The 21,352-nt window shown below is 40.2% G+C and overlaps 1 long non-coding RNA gene across 1 annotated transcript; it reads right to left on the reverse strand.

The window, feature by feature from the left end:
- Positions 1-6,167: 6,167 nt before the first annotated feature.
- LOC123343341 lies at positions 6,168-9,961 on the reverse strand. Its single transcript, XR_006572209.1, has 3 exons — positions 9,839-9,961; positions 7,726-7,856; positions 6,168-6,293 (listed from the first exon to the last, which is right to left on the reverse strand). It is a non-coding gene; the product is annotated as an uncharacterized LOC123343341 (long non-coding RNA).
- Between the last annotated feature and the right edge of the window lie 11,391 nt (positions 9,962-21,352).

The raw sequence follows: 21,352 nt of genomic DNA on the forward strand, positions 1-21,352 counted from the left end.
CACTATAACAGTCTCACCATGGAGTCAGACCAGGTGGACTTAGTGATCAATGGTGACATACACCAAAAAAACCCAACCCCCCACCAAAAAATATTCAGGTTGCTTCCAAGAGACGAGACACTTACCTCAGATCAATTTGTACGTATGGGCAAGTGTACACTGTGGGGCTCAGTCGACCTAAGTTATGCAGCTCCAGCTATGTGAATAACGTACCTGGAATCGACGTAGTTTAGGTCGACCTTTTGAGATGTCTACACCACGCTGGGTCGATGGGACAAACTCTCCCGTCCACTTACCTTATGCTTCTCATTCCAGTGGAGTACGGAGTCGACAGGAGAGCGATCGGCAGTTGATTTAACGGGTCTTCACTAGACCCACTAAATCTACCCTCAGTGGATTGATTGCTGTGCGTCGATCCCCCAGTAAGTGGAGACAAGTCCTTAGATCTCACACCAAAGACAACGCTGGTAGCCAAGCCTGTAATAAACTAATTAAGGATTTATTAACTAGAAAAAAGAAATGAGAGAGGCAGAGTTAAAGCAGGCAACATATATACATAAATCATGATAAATGAATTCAGTTTATGGTTTCAAAAGGTGACAGATGTAGTAATCTGTCAGCACTGAATATCTTTTAGGGCTAATCCTAGATTGACCCTGGGGAATCTCTGGTTTTTGTTTCTTAGCTCCAGCCCTTGTGAGAATACAAACTGCAAACAAGTGAAAAATCTTCATATTAGTTATTTTTATTTCCATCTTCTAGCTTTCAAACTGATGGGATGAGGGCTTCTCCATGTACTTCTCCATAGGTGGATGGGAGAATTAACAAAGCTTTAGTCCTGTAATGGTCCACTTAATTTTGGTAGTCGTCCTGGATGGCTGGGGAGAACCACTCTTCCCATCTGAGTTCAAAAGTTCAGAGTAGGCATTTTTACAATTGTAAAACAAACTTATATTTTACCTTGTAGCATGGAATAGAGACATTACAAGTAAGGTTAACGCATGCAGCATCTTACATGTTTTTTATAGAGTCTAAAACACATCCTTACACGTCTGAAACCTATGCTGAACAATAGCAACATACAAGTGAGCTGGTCTGTTTTCCAGCTATGAGTTTGTCAGTGCTCAGGTGACACCTACAGATTTGTTAAGAGCTGGCACCTGGTTTACAGCATTACAGTATCATCAAACAGTTACAACCTATACTTGATGGGAACCACATCCTGAAAGAAGTCTTTCCCCAGTCTTTTTTACTGGCCTTCAAACAACCCTGCCCCAAAACCTGCCAGGCTTATCAGACACAAGCTCCCCACAGACCAGGATCCACCAATTCAAAGCAGCACCAGACCCTGCCAGAACAGATGCAAAACCTGCAGACATATCTCCACTGCTATAATGATCAATACTCCCCACAACACACTTTTCAAGATCCATGGGTCCTACATGTACCCATCACAACATGGGATAAACCTCACCGAGGGCACTACATGCCCCAACAACTATGTGGGTGAAACCAGACAATCACTACACTCTTGAATGAGCTCGCACAGAAAAAGGATAAAAAGACAAAAACCCACGGATGAACACTTTTCACAAAACGATCACTCCATATCTGACCTCTCAGTCCTCAGCCTCAAAGGAAACCTACACAACACCTTCAGAAGATGAGCCGGGGAGTTTAAATTCATAACTTTTCTAGACATGGTCTGAATAAAGACTCTGGATTTATGGTTTATTACAACAATCAGTAAGCCATTAATCCCACTTTTTTGTCCTATTACTGCAAAGGTGTTAACAGGCCACTTCACTTTGAGCTGTCCCTTACAATATGTGACAACTACTTATGCTAAACAATCTGTTCCACCTTGTATTTAGCTGTCATGCTCAGAGGCCAGGTCTATACTACAGACCTATATCAGTACAACTACATAGCTCAGGGGTGTGAAAAATCCCCCCCCCTCCAGCAACATAGTTATACCGATCTAACCCCCTGTGTAGACAGCACTATGTCAATGGAAGAGCTTCTCCTGCAGACATAGCTACTGCCTCTTGTGGAGGTGAATTAACTACGCTGATAGGAGAAGCTATCCTATTGGTGTAGGAGTGTCTTCACTTAAATGCTGCAGCTGTGCTGATGCAGCATTTTTGAAGTAGACCTGCCCTTTCTCTGGAGGGCAATTTTGACTGAGAAAGGATTGTAGGATTGTGCCCAAGATGCTTATTCTGTGCTTTACACCTAATGCAGTGTGGGTGGAAGTAATGAGGCTTCCTTTCTATTAGGCAAGCACCATTTCAGTTATCTTTGAACAAAGGGTGGTAGGAAATTAACAGTGCAGCTGGATCAGGTCTCGTTTACCATCCTTCCAGTACCTCTTAATTGTTAGCCTAATTCATTTCTAGGGTTATTACTCCCTGCCTCTCCCATTCTCCAGAAGTGATCTTTCTTGGAATAACAATAACTGCTGAGTGGTGTAAGTCATTAATTCATGTTTGCAAAGTGCCTTGTCATTGATGTTTTTGTCATTTGTCACATGAATGAGCATTTGAATCACACATCAATGGTATATTTAACATTTTCTATTTTTTTTGTTTATTTTCAGGTGGAGTCAAATATTTACAGTATATGGAAGGAACTAATAATTTTCAAAAAGGAGAGAATTCACAAATCTTAATAAAATCTGTGAGTGGTTCACTATTGCAACTGTATAATGAAATGAAAACAAATGCTAATTGTTCTTAAAATAGCTCCTTGTTATTATCACTGATTAAAATACATCTGTTGTTAATGGAAGATGTAATACTATTGCAAGTAAAGCAAGTTTCTTTTATGTTTGATGTCTCCAGTTCCTTTACAGGTTGAAAATGTTGGATCTATAAGCCATTCCTGTGTACATTCCTGAAAAGAAAATGCTATTTCCATAGATAATTTCACTGCCATGGGATATTGCCTCCTGATCATTGTGTGTTTTGCTTCTAAACTAATTCCTTAGAAGCAACTTTGATACTAAAAATAAGTGACTATTTCTTGCTTTAAATTTATACATATTATCAAGCAGAACTTATTGTTCTCTTTCCTTTATGTACATTTGTCCTGGCATAAAGGAAGCTGCTTAGACATTTTCATTTAAAATTGCAAATGTGTATACTGTAGCTCCACAACATTTTGTCATAGTTTATAAATGCACGTGCCACTTAGCAACCAGTTAAAATATGTCATGCAAGTACAATTCTGTCTGAGAAGGCAAAGAGTTTATTGCTCAGGTTTTAGTCAACACATGCCCTCATAAAGTCGTACACTCATATGGCAAGTAACAATAAAATACTGATCTGTGTTACACAACCCCTAAGCACAACAGAGCTAGAGGAAAACACTAACTGTATCTGTATCTGTGTAACTGTATCTATTCCTTAGAACTGAATCTGGAGGGGCTGGAAACAGAATGTGCACATCTCTGAGATCTCAGTGAGGGAAGAAAAGGGTAATTTGCAGCCTTTGGTCCAAATTGTCCTATCAGTTACACTGTCCCCCTGCAGTCAGTGAAGATGCACTGGTAAAGGTTACTGAGCACTAGGGTTGCCAACTGTCTAATCACACAAATGCAAACACCCCTGCCTGGCCCCTTCCCCGAGCCCCGCCCCTGCCCCTTCTCTGAGGCCCCACCCCTATCACTCCATCCTCCCTCCTTCCGCCACTCACTTTCCCTCACCCTCACTCATTTTCACTGGGCTGGGGTAGGGGGTTGGGGTGTGGAAGGGAGTGCAGGTTCTGGGCTGGGGCCGAGGGGTTCAGAGTGTGGGAGGGGGCTCTGGGCTGAGCCTAGGGCAAGGGGTTGGGGTGCAGGGTGCAAGTTCTGGGAGGGAGTCTGAGTGCTGGAGGGGGCTCACGGCTGGGGCAGGGGGTTGGGGTGTAGGAGGGGTGAGGGGTTCAGGCTCCTGCCAGGCAGTGCTTACCTCGGGTGGCTTCCAGGCGGCAGCACAGTGGGGCTAAGGTAGCTTCCCTGCCTGCCCTGGCCCTGAGCTGCTCCTAGAAGTGGCCAGCACATCCCTGTAGCCTCTGGGGGCAGGGGGGGCTAGGAGGCTGCGCGCACTGCCTCTGCCTGCAGGCACCACCCCCGCAGCTCCCATTGGCCGCAGTTCCTGGCCAATGGGAGCTGCCAAGTCGGCGCTCAGAGCAGGGGCAGCACATGGAGACCTCTTGCCCTCCCTAGGGGCTGTAGGGCTGTGCCGGCTGCTTCCAGGAGCAGCACAAGGCCAGGGCAGGCAAGGAGCCTGCCTTAGCCCCACTACGCCGCCGGACTTTTAGTAGCCTAAAATCTCCGGTTTGGCTTCAGTAGTCTCTGGGAGATAGAGCCTGATTCTAGGAGACTCCCGGAGAAACCAGGAGGTTGGCGACCTTACTGAGCACAGGATGTAGTCCTGTGAACAGGAATTACTCCTCTAGCTGCTGAGCCTCAGTATGTATATCTGACAGTACCTTGCCAGTGAATGAGAAACTGCAAAACCTTCAGAAGTTGGACACTTGCATTACTAGATGGCTTCTGCAGAGTAGTTTTGCTTTGGGTTACTGAAACTCAGGAAGATATGGCTGTACAGGTTTACACTGTTCAAATTTTCCAGATTCTCTCTGCAACCACAAGACTGAGAACCTGTTTAAAAAAAAAAAGAGAGATTCTGCAGCACAGGGAGAATTCCATGTCAAATTCCATGTCAAATTTTACTGGCACAGAATCATGGAATACATGGAGCTCTGATTATATTTTTTCTTCTCCCACTTAAAAAAAAACCCAACAAAAACATAATAGGCACTAGAAGTTAAAAAGGGACCACTGGATTATCTAGTCTGACCTGTATATCACAGGCCGCCAATATCATACTCTAAACTTAACCAAAATTAGACCAAAGTATTACAGCCGGCAAGAGACTACTAGATTATATGCCCCAGGCCGAGAATGAGGGACCATTGTGCACCAGTGCCCAAGGCCCCTGCAATGATTAAGTGAGATATACACAGATAATCCCGGCAAGTGACCCGCACCCTGCAGAGGAAAGCAATCCCCACCCAAAGGTCACTGAGTGTCCTGGGAGAAAACTCCTTCTCAAACCCCCATATAGTAAGCAGTTAGACCCTGTATGAGCAAGAATCAGCAGGCTAAACAACAGAGGGACAGCGTAAATGCTCTGTGCCACCTTAGAGCTTTGGCCTATCTTGTCCAATGGCAGGATGTAAACCAAAATAGGATACATACGTGGCAACATATGACATTTGCACTGGTTAGTCAAGCAACACGATTTTTTATTCAACAGGCTAAAGAACTGGATAGACACTGACCAGGGCCATGACAGATGAAAGTATAGGATGGAGTACAGGAGCAGGGAGCAGACCACATAAATATATCTGATCCCAGTACAGAGCATACCAACAACACTTTCAACTCTGAAAAACAAGTTAGGAAAACTATCTCTGCAAGTCTTTCAGCTTTTATATTTCCTAGACACTTGTCTAGCAACACAAACCGATAGAGAAGGAGCCACATTTCCTTCACTGGACACTCTCTAAGTTGTCCATATAAACAAAACGTATTTTATTTGTTGTGACACTGACTGAAGTAATGAGCTCCTAGGAATAAGGAGTTGGAGAAATAGCTTCAAGAACACAGAGAGGGAAGCCTCAAACAATTAGAAGGCAATTAGATGGAAAATGATTTTGGCTCCAAATTCTGGGGTAAATAATGCAGTCCTTACTCAAGCAAAAACTCTAGCCTACTCCAGTGTAAATTTTACCTAAGTAAGGATTTGACTCTAATGATTAGATATCAGTAAAGAAATAGTGGTTTTGTTTGTATATTTAATTAATTGCTCAACAGACCCAGAGCTGACCACATCTTTATGGAAATCATAGAGCTATTGTGTGGGTGCTGAATTCCTTCAGGACCACTTCCCAAGCACTTAGCAATGCTAAGTGCCTTGTATTAATTATGATGCTACTTTTGATTTCAGGTTTAAAAGTACTGAGCAACTGCTAATTTGTGTTTTCTTCACCCCATAATGGAGCACAATCTGTCTGAAGCATTGGAGAGTGCAACCTCAAGGTGTTAATTATAGTGTCCAATTCCCCCCTCCCCTCCCTCAGGGCTAAACTCTAGTGGTTTAGGTTGCATTTACTTAAGTAGCCATTTGATCTTTCCCAGGAGAGGATTTTGTATTGTTTCTTTTAATCTTCTCTGCATGCATTCACCAATGGTTCGCTGACCTCTTAAGTTAATATTTGTGTTTATGGACAAGAGGTCACAGGATCTACAACAGAACAAATAAAAAATAAAGATTGTAAACCTGAATTAAAGAAAATGGTGTCTAGTAAAATGTAGATATGTCTGTTTTAAGTATGGATTAAGTCCATCCACCCATGATGATTTGTCATGAACAAATATGGTTTATATTGATTATATATTTTTTAAAATGTATTAAAATGATAATTATCATAGTCCCCTTTCAGCTACATAAGAATCTAACAAAGGATTTTAAAATATATTAAATAAAAATGTGAAATACAAATGCTTAACTTTATGCATATAAGTACCTCCATTGATTTGAATGGGATGTCTCACAGAGCATAAAGTTAAGAACATGTTTGCCTTTGCAGGATTGAAGGTCTTATACAGTAACTATGTAGCGCCGTATGGTTCCGCTGTCCTGTGATATAGGGCCTGTTCTGCTCCCACTAAAGTCAATGAAACACTCATTGACTGAGATTCTGATTTCACAAATACCAATGCTCTGCCACTGTGTATGGCAACTCTATTGAGGTCTATGGCACTACTTTAATCAACAACACAGAAATCAAAATAGTTCACCTTAATCAAACATAATTTAAGTTAAGGTGAAAGAGTCAAGTAGCCATCTCAGAAATTGCAAAACTTGTTTCATCCAATGCAAAATATCATTCCATATCTCATTCTGATAGTACGAATGTCTATAAAATCTGAGAGTTTATTTCCCACTGTTATTGTTTACATAAGGTTAGAAATCCAAAGTGGTTTATTTCCTAACTTTTTTCTAGCACTGCAATAGTAATATTTGCTGTCCAGTGAGAACCATAGCCAAATCCATGATCTGGATACAAACAGGGTAAGTGACAAATCGTATCTATGACCCAGAATACACAAAGCAGGAATTTCAATAATAACCTTCTTCAAAGTGTTAGAATGAATCAGAAAAGCACCCTGCTAAAATTAATGAAAAAATATGAAAAATGTGCAACATTGTACCAAAAAAATGAAGAAATGAGAAACCTGGTATAATAAATATGCTGGTCCTGATCCTGCAGAATTGGGATTGCTACAAATTAAATCATAATTATTAGTTTTAAATTAGATTCCCTTCACTTTTGAAACCATGGCAGGGGCAGATTATACTCAACTACACCTATGTGATCCTACTGAACTCAGAAATGTTGAGTTCGATGGGGTTGCATATAAATGAATGTAGAGGGTGGCCCAATGTACTGAATTGTGAGATATTACTAAAATGAAGTATTCATTCCCATTTATTCTGAACATAGTAGATTGTTTCAATACCTCCATTTTAGAAATAGAAAAGTAAGCATACGGTCTTATTTCCAGATATCACAAATTAATCAACTATTCTTTTAACTGGAAATCCTCCAAATATTCTATTTATACCCAGCAATCCTAGCAAGTGATTTGAAATTAAACCATTTTCTCAGCACCTGTAAAAATGTGCAGATGAAGAACTGGCAGTGTGATGATTGCTTTACAGATAAGCATTTCCTTCATCATCTTCAAGGGCATCCAGATTTATGATCTAATCACTTGGCTCTTTAACAGGATGCATTTGAATCTGATTAAAAAGAAAACAAATAGCAGCATAGATTTATTAATGAAATCTGCTTGACCTTTCCACTTACCTAACTCTCTCAACATAGGGTGTTAAAAAGAGAGCGTAGCGTCCTTAGCATTTCTAAACATTTTAATTCTTACAGTTCCTATGTGCAGAATGCTCTGCAGTGCATTTTTGGACATTAGCAAGTGCAATTTTTGGAGTTATCTTTTTTTCCCTTCTCTTCTTGGACTTTAATTGCTTAACCTACATCCTAATTCAGGTTGCTCATAAACCTTAGCCTTTGTTGTAGGTCCGACATCTGCATTATGTCAGTAACAAGTAAGACATTCACAAAGTTCCGGAATGTTGCAAGGCATTTTATAGGTGCTGCAATAAAAGGCAAATTGAATTTACAAAAATGCATTTGTCACTGATTAAAAACGTACAAAGTTAATTGGAAACACTATGTAGGTGTTGCCACACAACTAGAGGTGTAACGGGTGGTTCTAATTCAGATTGAACATGATAGGGTAATAGATAGTCATAATATTAACATTCTTAGTAATATTTTCCCCCTTGAAAAAACTGCCATTTGTTTACCCGTAGATCTAGATTACTGGTTGAAATGGTGAAGTATGAACAATGTTAACTGAAAATAATCCCTGATTTCCTGGCTCATTTTCAGAGCTGCCATCACAGTAGTATCTATAAATATCATTCAGTGCTGGTAATTGCAATGTCCCTGGGGAAGGTTTTCTATGGTTTTCTTCCCTTCCCACTTCACTGTTGACAATGTTATAATGTAGTATATAGCAAGTGAGGTGGAAATAGGGAGGTAACCAACAACTAAGGCAATCAGCACCCTCCCCCTAGAGTGGAGTGAATTATCTCCATATAATCCACTTAACCTTTGCCATTATGGGACCTGGGAAGCTTGAATGTATTTCTAAACTTGAGTCTTTTAATTGCCAGTTTATAGTGTCACTAGTCCAGCTCAGCTGGAAAGATGATGATTGAAAAATAGTTCCATAAGGCAATAGCTTTTCACCTCAGGCAGGAGTCCTAATTATTATTGGTTTTGTGGCCTGTTGTCCTCTCAGTCTGTTGGACAGTGGCCTACAACAAATCCACAAATGATGGGCTGGGTTCACCACTGTGTTACTCATATTGTACGCTGTTAACTGAGTAACACTGCTGTAAAACTGGAGTAACATACACACTGAAATTGATTCAGCACTAAGGATACATCTACACTACCCACCGGATCGGCGGGTATCGATCGATCTATCTGGGATCGATTTATCACGTGTAGTGTAGACGCGATAAATCGATCCACGGACGCTCTCCCGTCAACTGCTGAACTCCAGCAGTGTGAGAGGCGGAAGCAAAGTCGACGGGGAAGCCACAGCAGTCAATCCAGCGCCACGAGGACGCAAAGTAATTTTAATTCGATCTAAGATACATCAACTTCAGCTATGCTATTCTTGTAGCTGAAGTTGCATATCTTAGATCGATTCTCCCCCGCCACCGCAGTGTAGACCAGGCTCAAGTATATTCAGTGAATAAGTGTATTCAGAAGGGCCTAAGGAAACCTCTGCTTTTGTACTTGGAGACAATTCCGCACAAGTCAGGTTGGAGATAACTGAGCAGTATAAGAAAACATTGTGATTTCCTCTCTCATGCAGTCTCCACTTGACAGTGACAGTTAACTCATATGTCAAATACATGTTCCCTCCCCACATCATATACAAAATCTTTAGGATATCCTTTATACACATAGCCTTATATTTGACTAATACTGTAGGAATTTTGTTGGTCATTTCCCAAGAATTAAGTGCAGGGAAAAAAATCCAAGTCACTTGAATATTTTAGTTAAAAATATACTCAGAGGGAATGAATAGCTAAGGGATTGATAGTAGTCTACAGGCGCATTTTAGGCTTGATACTAACTAAAAGCTAATATTAACTGATGGCTGTATGGTAGTGAGTTGATCTCTTACCGCATTTCCCAGTGGACAGGTGTCCATAATCACACCACCATCACCAAGCAGGTAACCTTGCTCGCAGACTCAGCAGAGTTATCAAGACTGAATGGATCTGGAAAATGTACTATCATCTCAGGCAGGGATTTCAAAAGAGCCTAGGAGAGGTAAACAGCCAACTTCAATTGAAATTCAACAGAGCCTTGGGTTTCTTTCAAAATCCCAACCTCATTCCTAGATCTTCCAGAACTGGGTTGAAGCATATTTGTTGGGCAGTGTGGAGAACCTTGCATTGGTCTGGCCTACGATATCACTCTGAGGTATCTGGATAAAAGCCAGGGAACTGGTACCTTTCACAAGTACTAAAATCATGCTCAGAAGCACAGTTTACATGCTCTGTTTCCCCCTTCCACAAGCTTCAATCTGCCAGCCAGTGCCAGGGGGTGGGGATAGGGGAGGACATTGGAGTGTCTTGCATTGCTGATGTCACTAATACTTCCCATCCCTGCAATCAGGGTTGCAATGATCAGGAATGCCTCTTCCATGGACTCCTTTGCAACCCTGTCTCCTCGTTCACTTATACACAACCAGCCATAATCTGACCCTGACTCTGCATTGACATTTTTGGATAGCTCCCTCTCAAGCCTCCCCAAATCTGATTGACGAACCACATAATTATCATTTATTTGTACTTCAGTATTGCCTATTAGAGATCAGGGCCCTAGATCCTGTATATTCATTTAATGAAAAGATGGTCCCTGCATCCCCAAATATATGGTCTATTACATTGTAACTCCCCACAAATACATCCCAAGCCCTAAATCTCAGGGAACAACAAAGATAAAAAAAGATTGTTATCTTTAAAAGAAACAGAGTAAAAAGGAACTGAAATGGGAACTGCATGGCTGCTCTTTCTGCAAGATCACTCAAGCCTTCCTGCCCTGGGCTCTCCCACTGTGGTAGCTGATTGTTGCCTCCTCCTCAGGGAGCTAATGCCATAGTGGGTTAGTCTAACTAGCAATCACTTCTACACAGATTGCTATTCAGCAGCCCACCAGTGGTTGAGGGAATCATACCACAGAAAGTAGTTGGCTCTCCAGTTTCATGCCCTCTTCCTGTGAGATGACTTGCAAACACAAAAACCTCTAACCACATGCGTTGCCAATGAAAGGGCTTCTCAGAGCTCCTGGGGGTGGAGGAGGATGCTAGAGTATCACCCTGCTAAGTCAGTTTGCCCTTCTCTGCCCATGTATGGGGAGGACCCAAGGACTATTACAGAGAAGGACAAAAATGAGGTTAATAAAAAATATTAAAATCTGATTTTATTTCTCTAATTAAGGCTTTACTGCAACATGTCATTAATAACATGGGATTGAGAACTGCAATTTAGTCTGCAGTAAGGCCTACCCACTAATAAACCAGCGTGGGTAGCAGGCAGTAAAGTTCAGCTGCAAAAGTTGGTCATATACAGTAGAAACAAAGGGGTATGTTCTTATTACTAAGAAGAGACCTCAAAACAGTTAAACATTCTACTTTGGTTTGGATAGGTATCCAAACTTTAGTTTAACTATATTTAGCTTCACTGCTTTGACATTTTTAACCCAGCAGCTTATCTGAACATCTCATCTCGACAACTTGAGATTTTTAGTACTTCCTGGGTTTGGTCTGGTGAAAAATGGCATGGGAATAGCTTCCTGGTTATACCAGGGAGTGCAGGGAGGCTTGGGGAGAACCCCTCAGATTCCTGCCCAGAACTTTGGAACAAGGTTCCAAACGATTCCCAAAGAATCAATTCATCTGAAGCTTTATTGTCAATCAAGCACCCGTTGGAACAGGACATTGGGGATTGTTGGCTTTCTGTGTAGTAGATGTTCAGGCAGCTTAGACATGTTTGGTTCAGCTGAGAGTTACTTAAATACAGTTACTATACTGAGGTGTGCAAAAGCTAAAACAACAATGTTAACTGAACCTTTCCAAACTTCAAGAAAGATTTGGGGTTGGGATGGATTTGGACAAAAGTTAGTGGGGCAGGAGGATTAGTTTACTGAAACAAATTCAAAGACTTGTCATTCTTGGCCTGAGGTATACAGAACTTCAGCTGCACTGCTCCTTGTAATGTTAGTAAGAACTGTGAAAACAGCATATATTGAAATGAGAACATCCAATTCTGTTGCCTTTAGAGAGGCTCTAAATAAATGAGGACATCACTGGCAGAACTTGTAGATGCCTTTAAAATGCTGCTAACTGATTTTAGAGTAAGATGAAGTGCAGAGAGTCCAGAGCAAAAGATGACAAATTGAAACAATACTTCTGTGTAGGGCTGCAGTATGGCAAAAATGTGGGCATTGCAAATCTTACTTGCAAGTATTGTCTCCTTATTAAAGCTACTAAAGGGTAGTAAAACCTTTTTCTGGCCTCGGAGTGCTGAATGCTACCACTGAAAGGGTGTCAGACTGAAAGAACCCAGTGGTCAATTGCAGATGACACATAGGCAGAACTGCTAACAATTAACCTTGCCCCTCCAGCCTCCTATTCAGAGAGGATTGAACCCTGAAGGATGCCAGTTTAATTTTCTTTTCTGAAAACCTTTTCATTTTTTAGAGAAATGTAATATTTTAACCATGTGGAAAATAATTCTCCAGTCACGTTGCATCAGGAATCATGTATAAAGTAATCTAAAAGGGAGATCACTCTTAATTTACAAGTCACATAAATGCTAACTCTGACTAATGGGGTGGGGGCGGGGAAGAGGGAAGGAGCAGAGGGTAGGGGGAGGCCACCATTAGACAGAGGTATGTAAATAGCTATACAAAGCTCAGGTCCCATTAGGTGGTACTCAAGAATATACAGCACTGTTCCTGGGTTTTGCAGGACCAATGGAACTTTTTACTTCTTGTGTGCAGCCCTTTACATGCCGTTCTTAACCACCACTATCTTTTCATGGTGCAGACAATATTGTAATAAAAAGATGGTCTCCTGGGTCTGCACCACTTCCACACAATCTTACTGGCAATCACATGCCATCAGCAACTACAACCGATGCTTACACGGAGAAACAACATTAGGTATTTGGTTGTTTTAAGATGTTCTGGTAGTGAGTGCTGCTCCTTGTTTCCTCTCATTTATGTAGAAATGACTATTAGTGGGGGCAGCTAGACTGGATCCTCATTGTTTCCATCTAAATTAGTGGGTATCCAGGTTGTTCTTTAAAAGAAGAGCATGGACACCAGGAGATGGTGCCACCATCCTGGGCACGATCCTGCAGCCACTGATTCAGTGAGAGCTTTGTTATTGACTTCAAAAGCCAACAGGCCCGAGTTTCATGCATCCAGTCAGTTCTCTGGACCACCAGCAAGTGCTCCCTGGAACAGTTAGAAAATCTCTGTCATGTAATCATACTATTGATGGTAGACGTATTAGAAATCAGTTCCGATCACTCAACATGCAGTGGCTGCACTTAAAATATTAATTTTCTTATATTTTAAATAGGAAATGTTCCTGGGACTGGTAAATCTCTAAAAGGAGAATGAATTTAAGTTAAATCACTGTAGATAAACTAGATTTATTTTTCCATAAGACAATTCACCTTCTGAAACAGGTTTCAATATACTGCTAAGGGACATACCAATTATAATGGATTTGATTTAGTTTTTTCACTGTCTCTCAAAGTTGCACCTTCTAGAGCAGCAGTTTTCTACAGCTGCTGCTGCTCTGAAATTAATGAGAAGCATGTAGCTAGCAGAGGAGTAGAACACTAGCACCTGGTTTTTACTTTAAATTTAATTTAAATAGGGTTCAGCTATTTGGAATATAAATCTAAAGCAGCTCAACCAAGCTGATATTGTTGATAAATATAATACATATATCACTCTACTCTCAGCACAATTATCTAATTTTCTGAGGCCAATGAGGCTTGGATGAAAAACTCATTACTCTGAATTTCTGAGTTCTTTTAGTTCATTTCAATGAAAAATACCTAGCACCCTATTTTTATTTGTAACAAGCAGCTGACACTATTTGTGTCTATTCTTCCCAATCCTGCTCAATGACATTGTAGATTATTTTTAAAAGTGTAATTTGGGTGATTGTTTTGTATATAAAACTTCAAAAGAGAAATAAAATAAAGTGAAAAATTCCTCATGATTAGAGAATTAAGGAGATATTGTCAACCTGTGTAGAACAACATTACTATATTTAAAAGGAACCCCTAACAGTTTCACAGGTGGAGGATGTATATGTATTTACATATGCACTATGCGTGAAATCCTGACTCCATTGAATGGGAGTTTTGCCATGCATTCAGTGGGGCTAGGATTTCACCTTGTGTGATTCTGTGCATATAAATTACATTACTGTTGTATTTTCTATTGTAAAAGTAGATAGACAGGTGGTAACTGTTAAGCTTTTAATGCTAGCTGCTGTATATGGTCAATGCTATCTAAAAGTATGTTATAGCATCCTTACTGGTTTTATACAGTCTAGGAAAGGTTCCTTTCTATATCCCTCTTTATCAGTTTGATTTCTTTTGCAGTTGATTGATGGATTTTTCTACTGAGCATATTCAGTGGCTATAGTATACTTGGACTTTCAGAAAGCCTTTGATGAGGTCCCTCACCAAATGCTCTTAACCAAAGCAAAGAATCATGGGATAAGAGGGAAGGTCCTTTCATAAATCAGTAACTGGTTAAAAGATAAGAAACAAAGGTTAGGAATAAATGGTCAGTTTCTACAGTGGAATTAGACAAATAGTGGGGTCCCCGTGCTATTTCAACATATCTCTAGATGATTTGGGGAAGATGGTAAAGAGTGAGGTGGCAAAGTTTGCAGATGACACAGAAGTACACCACTACCTCGATATAACGCCACCCAATATAACATGAATTTGGATATAACGCGGTAAAGCAGCGCTCGTGCGGGGGAGGGGGCTGCACACTCTGGTGGATCAAAACAAGTTCAATATAACACGGTTTCACCTATAACACTGTAAGATCTTTTGGCTCCCAAGGACAGCATTATATTGAGGTACAGGTGTACTAAAGATAGTTAAGTCCAAAACAGACAGCAGAGTTATAAATGGATCTTGCAAGGTGACTAGGCAAGAAAATGGCAGATGAAATTCAATGTTGATAAATGCAAAGTAATGCACACATCCCTACTATACATACAAAACGATGGGGCCTAAATTAGCTGTTACCACTCAAGAAAGATCTTGGAGTCATTGTGGATAGTTCTCTGGAAACATCTGCCCAATGTGCAGTGGCAGTCAAGAATGCTAACAACGTTAGGAACCATTAGGAAAGGGATAATAAGACAAAAATGTCATAATGCCATTATATAAATCGATGGTGCGCCCACACCTTGAATACTGCCTGCAGTTCTGATAACCCCATCTCAAAAAAAAAAAAAAGAATAGAATTGGAAAAACTACAGAGAAGGGCAACAAAAATAATTAAGGGTATGGAACAGCTTCTTTATGAGAAATTAAAAAGACTTGGATTGTTCCGCTTGGAAAAAGAGACAACTGAGGGGAGAATATAATAGAAATCTATAAAACCGTGAAAAGTGTGGAGAAAGTGAATAAGGAAATGGTATTTACTCCTTCACATAACAGAAGAACCAAGGGTCACCCAATGAAATTAATAGTTAGCAGTATTAAAGCAAACAGAAGGAAGTACTTCACACAGCTCATAGTCAGCCTGTGAAACTCATTGCCAGGGGATGTTGTGAAGGCCAAAAGTATAACTGGGTTCAAAAAAGAATGAGGTAAATTCATAGAGGATAGATCCATCAATGGCTATTAGCCAATATGGTCAGGGACACAACACGTGCTCTGGGCGTCCCTAATCCTCCAACTGCTAGAAGCTGGGACTGGACAACAGGGGATGGACCACGAGATAAATCGCCCTGTTCTGTTCCCTTTCTCTGAAACATCTGGTATCAGCCACTATCGGAAACAGAATACTAGGCTAGATGAACTGTTGTTCTGACCCAGTGTGGGCTGTTCTTATAGGGCTGTCATGGTTTGTATAATATTTTTTCCCCACACACACTGATAGTATATATGGAAGTTCTTCTTTGTAAGTGATTTTAACTTTATTTTTGTTTTTACTTTCCCTTTAATCTAAAAGTCTCTGTGAGAGAGCACAATATATCTCTTTGTAACAGGCTGCAGCTGACTGAACTGCAGACAGAAGACTCCCACAAGTGGACAGGTGCAGTACACCATAAACAAAATCATAACTTACATAGCTATGTGCCCTACAGTTTTCAGCTGTTGTGTATATGAGAATGCATTCCTGCCTCTCCAATGAATGAGAATTTTACATTTGGTTATCTTTGAAAATATCAATGAAGCACCTCAGGTTGGGAATCTCTTTCTCAGCTTACTATAGCATACTCTTTGTTGATCCATCTAGACAACATTTCATGTTCAAAGTACTCACATAACTATTATGTACATGAAATCAGTGGCAGAAGTAATTACTGAAATAGATCTTTATTCAAATGGTACCAATAACTTCATCAATGTGGAATGACCCTATATGTAAAAGTAGATTTGTAAATTTACCTGTTTCTTTAATGCAACCAATATTACTGTAAATTCAGGTTTCTAAACAAAAAGACCTGCATTTTGCAAGATCCCATGCAAATCGAGTCATTTGGTTAACTAGTATAAGTAGATCATGAACAATCATAACTACCCTTATACTCCCCACCCCTACTTCATTGCATTTTGTTACCATATCTGTTTTCTTTTATGTTCATTCATATGTTTGCGCTGTGTTTGTTGATCCATCTAGACCAGTGGTCCCCAACCTTTTTGTGGCCAGTAGCACATTCATGTTTTCAGAAGAGTGTGGTGGGTGCCAACAGTTTTTCAAGTCTTATTTAGTATTTGTACATTAAATAATACGAAAACATCATATTTAATATTACATAATATATGACTCCATAAGATAAAAAGGGTAATTTTAAATGTAAAAGGTATTAATTAAATTATTCAGCAATTACTCTTTCACCTTACCATGTGAATTTGCTCTTTTTTATCTACCTGTAAGAAAAATTAAGGAGTTTTTACAAAATAAATATCAAACAGTTTTCATCTTATTTATTTTAAAAAAGTAAAACATTGTTGAACTGATGGTCCAAATATATTTATTATTCTTACTTTAACATAGAATGAAGCCTGCAGCCCCGGAGGTCTCTGTCCCCGGCAGACGCAGGGCTGTGTTTTCTCTCTGGCTTAAGCCGCGGCCCCATGCCTGCTGGGGACAGAGAACACCAGCACCTGCAGCCCGCAGCCTGCAGCCCCAGAGTTCTCTGTCCCTGGCAGGGGTGGAGCTGCGGCTTCTCTCCGGCTTCGAAGCTGGAGAGAAGCCATGGCCCCGCCCATGCTGGGGACAGAGAACTGCGCCCGCAGCCTGCAGCCCTGGAGAAGCCGGAGAGAAGCCGCAGTCCCATGCCTGCCGGGGACAGAGAACACCGGCGCCCGCAGCCTGCAGCCCTGGAGTTCGCTGTCCCCAGCAGGCACGAGGCCGCGGCTTCTCTCCCCTGCTGGGCGCTAGGCGGGCGCACATAAATGCCCCGGAGGGCGCCATGGTGCCCACGGGCACCACGTTGGGGACCACTGATCTAGACAAAATGCCATGTGCTGTTGCTGTCTTGAGAGGAAGATCCATCAGAGAAAAAAAAATCTTAAGTATGCTGTGGAATTGTGTTTTTCCTGCTCATGACTTTCCTTTTATCTTATCTTCTTTTCAGCTAGAAGATGCTACAGCAAATGCTGATAGAGCTTCCGATAGATCTTTAAAGAGTCCTAGTGAGTGGCATTTATTCACAGATTGGAAATTTTAAAAAAATGTTTAGCTTTTTTCTTCATGAGGTTTGTATTTGGGTAGACAGTATGGAGGATTATAGAGTTCTTGGATGGAAAGAGCAACAGGAGACTATAGTGAGGGAACCCTCAGTAGCACACTCAAAGTTACAAGGATGAAGGATTGTACTCTGGAAAACAGTGACTGACAAGGATTTAGGGGGTCATGGTGGATGACCACCTGAATATGTGATTCCAATATGATGCCACACCTAAGAGAGCTAAGGTGATCCTTGAACATGTAAGCATCGGAATATTGAGCAGAAGTAGGGAGATGGCACAGCCCTATATACAATAGTGAGACTATTACTGGAATACTGGAAACAGGTCCAGTTCCAGTGTTGACAAACTGGGAAAGATTCAGAAAAGAACTACAAGAATAATTTGAGGTCTGGAAAACCTGCCTTGCACAGAAAATTTAAAAAAGCTCAATCTATTTAGCTTATCTAAGAGAAAGTTAAGAGTTGATCTGATGAAGAGGATTTCTAATACTAGAGGACCCTTTAATTTAGCAGATTCAGGCATAAGGAGATCCAATGACTGGAAGCTGAAGCAGCAGCACTGACTTTCCTATGTGCTAGGGAGTGCTCCCCCAGCTCCACCCCAGACCCCACCCCCACTCCACCCCTGTGTTTGGACAAGAGACCTTGAGAGAAGGAAATGAACAGATGGGGAAAATGTGAAGTATAGACTTGTTTAATATCTGACAGTTCACCTTTTACAGAGTGGGGTCTCGATCAGTGAGAAAACATCTTCCAACACAACCACAATGATGCAGAAGAAAATTTTAGTAAGGGAAAATATACTTTAACACATTTTATTAATGTGACCATCCATACATAGGGAAGGCAATGGGTCCTTGGAATTTTAAAAATATTTTATACTGATTAGAGGCTCAGTCCTGCATTCCCTGAGCACTCCAATCTCCCAGTGAAGTCCTGATTACTGAAACTTGGGCTGATGTGTAAAACTTCTTATTTTGAGAAAGCTGAGATATTTCAACAGCCGTAAATGGTAATATTTGTAAGTAATGAGCCTGGTTATATTACACCAATTTTATGCCAAAAACAACACCACTGATTTTAACAAAGTTACACTAGTATAAAACTGATGTTCTGAACTGGTGATTAAAGCCCAAGAACTCTATTAGTCTGGCTATAAACATTTTAAAGTAGGCCAGCATTTCATGATTAGAGGTACATGCATTTCTGACTTTAGCCCCCTGGTGGATGGTGTTCTCCATATTTTTCTTTAATGTTTTCCTTTATAATGTTTTCCTTGTTGTTTTTACAACAGATTTTGCCCCCTAACAAAATACAGATTAGAAATGCACATATTTGATGTCCTGTTTTCATTTGCTACTTTTTGTTTGCATAATCTTTTTGTTCTTTGCAGATTTTTGCCAGTTAGTATTATAATAGGACCTCAATCTACAGGAAAAGTTAGTGGCAGATTAAAGAAATATTCTTTAATCACAAAATCTGATTGCCAGGAGCATCATTTCTAAGGTACTTTTTAGCTGACTAACAAATCTTCCATTTTATTGGCTGTCTCATTTTGTCCTCCTTCATATTTCACATTTATGATGCATTCAGACATTCCCCTGTTTTGTTAAGTAGGAATCTGTGTGGTCTTTGATGTAAGACATAATTTATTTGACAAGGAAATATGAGCGGGTGCCCTGAATCTGCATTTAATTGATGGATTGAGAATTTTTAGCATTGCAACAAGATAGATTCTCATCCAAAATGTCATGGAAGTAGCATTTTGTTAATGTGTCCTTCCGTGAATTAAAATATATGTATAGATAATTTAGGGAACAATTTTAAAAGTTCTGATTTGAAGGTGGTTGACTGGATTTCCATCTCTCTCTGAAATTCATATAGTAAAAGTGATTTATGCTATTATATTTTCATAAGGATATACTTGTATTCATAGGCGGTAGTACACAATTTCTACGACTCAGTGGTATGTGCCATTCAGCATGGCAAATGAACACAAGGTCTTGGCAACATATCAATGTTGCACATGCATGTATACACATCCCATTTCTTATCAATAGAGAGCTGCTCCAGTTTATTCCTCATTATTAAACCTCCTGTAGTTTTAACATCAGAAACATCAAGCTATTTTTTAAAACCTTACTGATAATTATACTACATTCAATATTCTCTGCATTCAGTTAAGCCTCTATTATATGAAGAGATACAAATGAATGGAAAATAAATTTACTTGTTGGGGCATATTCTTGCTTTGGATAGTTGATTAATTTTCTACTACTAATCATAAAGAGCAATGAATTATTTAAAAAAATATGTAGAAGCTACTTAATTTCTATAAATTTGTTTCTGAGAAATGACTTAGGAGTAGTCAAGTGACTGGTAATTTCTCATCCAATATCAAATGGAAGCAAAAAGCTAGTGGGCTCTATGTATTTCTGAAGGTTTAACTAATGAAGGATGGCTGTTTCCAGGCTTTGAAATTGCTCTTATCTGTTGGTATTTATTTGGGAATTGAAAAAAAAAAAAAGATAAGAAGTTACTTTGGTTATTTATGAAAATGTTTTGGTGAATCTTCGATATGGAAGATATACCTGAGATGCTTTGATGTCAGGCCAAAAAGGCAGCATGGTGCCAGAATTACAAGGGTGGGGAGTTAATCTCCAGCAAGTCTTGTTAAATTTCCTCTTCTTGCCCTTCACGGTGAACTAAAGACTTTTCCCCCTTGATAAGGTACTTGCTCACTGTGGATCCTGCAGAAGGGTGATGCGAGGAGGATTTCTTCTTCTTCACCTTTGTATGGAGTTGGTGAATTTGAGTACTCAGAATATCCTGTGCACCATCCTAAGGACTTTGATGCTCTGGATTTCCTTTCCTTTTCATTCCTGTTCTGGTTCTTTGGCAGGGCTGCTGACATGACATCTACTTACCTATAGTTGGGCACAATTCCCAACAGATTCATAGTGTTCTTAATTGCAACTCTTTTCTCTCCTTACTTCTTGGCTTTTTGCCATTTCCTGAAATAAAATACATATTCCTTTATTGAGCTTTTAATTATGATGCACTGTCTCAGTAACTGGATTTGAAATAGGTCTATTGTATTTCCTCCTTTGTACTCTTCGGGAGTCTGCTCTCCTCCAAATCTCTACCTCTTATATTCCATTTTCTCCCCTCTACCTCAACTCACCAGAATTATCTAGGAAATTCTATGGGCCTCCATGAATTATTCTTTCCCTAAATGCCAAACAAACAATTTAGTTCTCTCCTTGAAAGCACATTTTAGGTTTTTTTCTAAGAAAGCCAGGATTGACCTCCAGTGCTTTTTCATGACTAGTACTACTCACTATTTTGTCTCTCCGCTGCTGCCAGTTAGAATGTCAGATATGGTGGTGGGTTTTGTAGTGTCCAGTAGTTATGGCACAAACTTATTTCACATAGGCCATTGGTCAGCCATCAGATGGTAAGGGTTTTTGCTCTCTACTAAGCTGAGATTAATGTGACCTACCTCAGTGACCCAGGCGTGAATTTTTCTGTGTCCCAATAGAAATTCTCCAAGACATTCCAATCCCAGTGAGACTATTCCCAGTTCTCCCCCAAAACTCCCACCATCTCTAGGCAGCATTTTTCTGCTACTGAGAATTAGGGATATATTTTCTCTTT

This window comes from Mauremys mutica, chromosome 10 (assembly GCF_020497125.1).
Source record: "Mauremys mutica isolate MM-2020 ecotype Southern chromosome 10, ASM2049712v1, whole genome shotgun sequence".
In the NCBI taxonomy this organism is placed as follows: Eukaryota; Metazoa; Chordata; order Testudines; family Geoemydidae; genus Mauremys; species Mauremys mutica.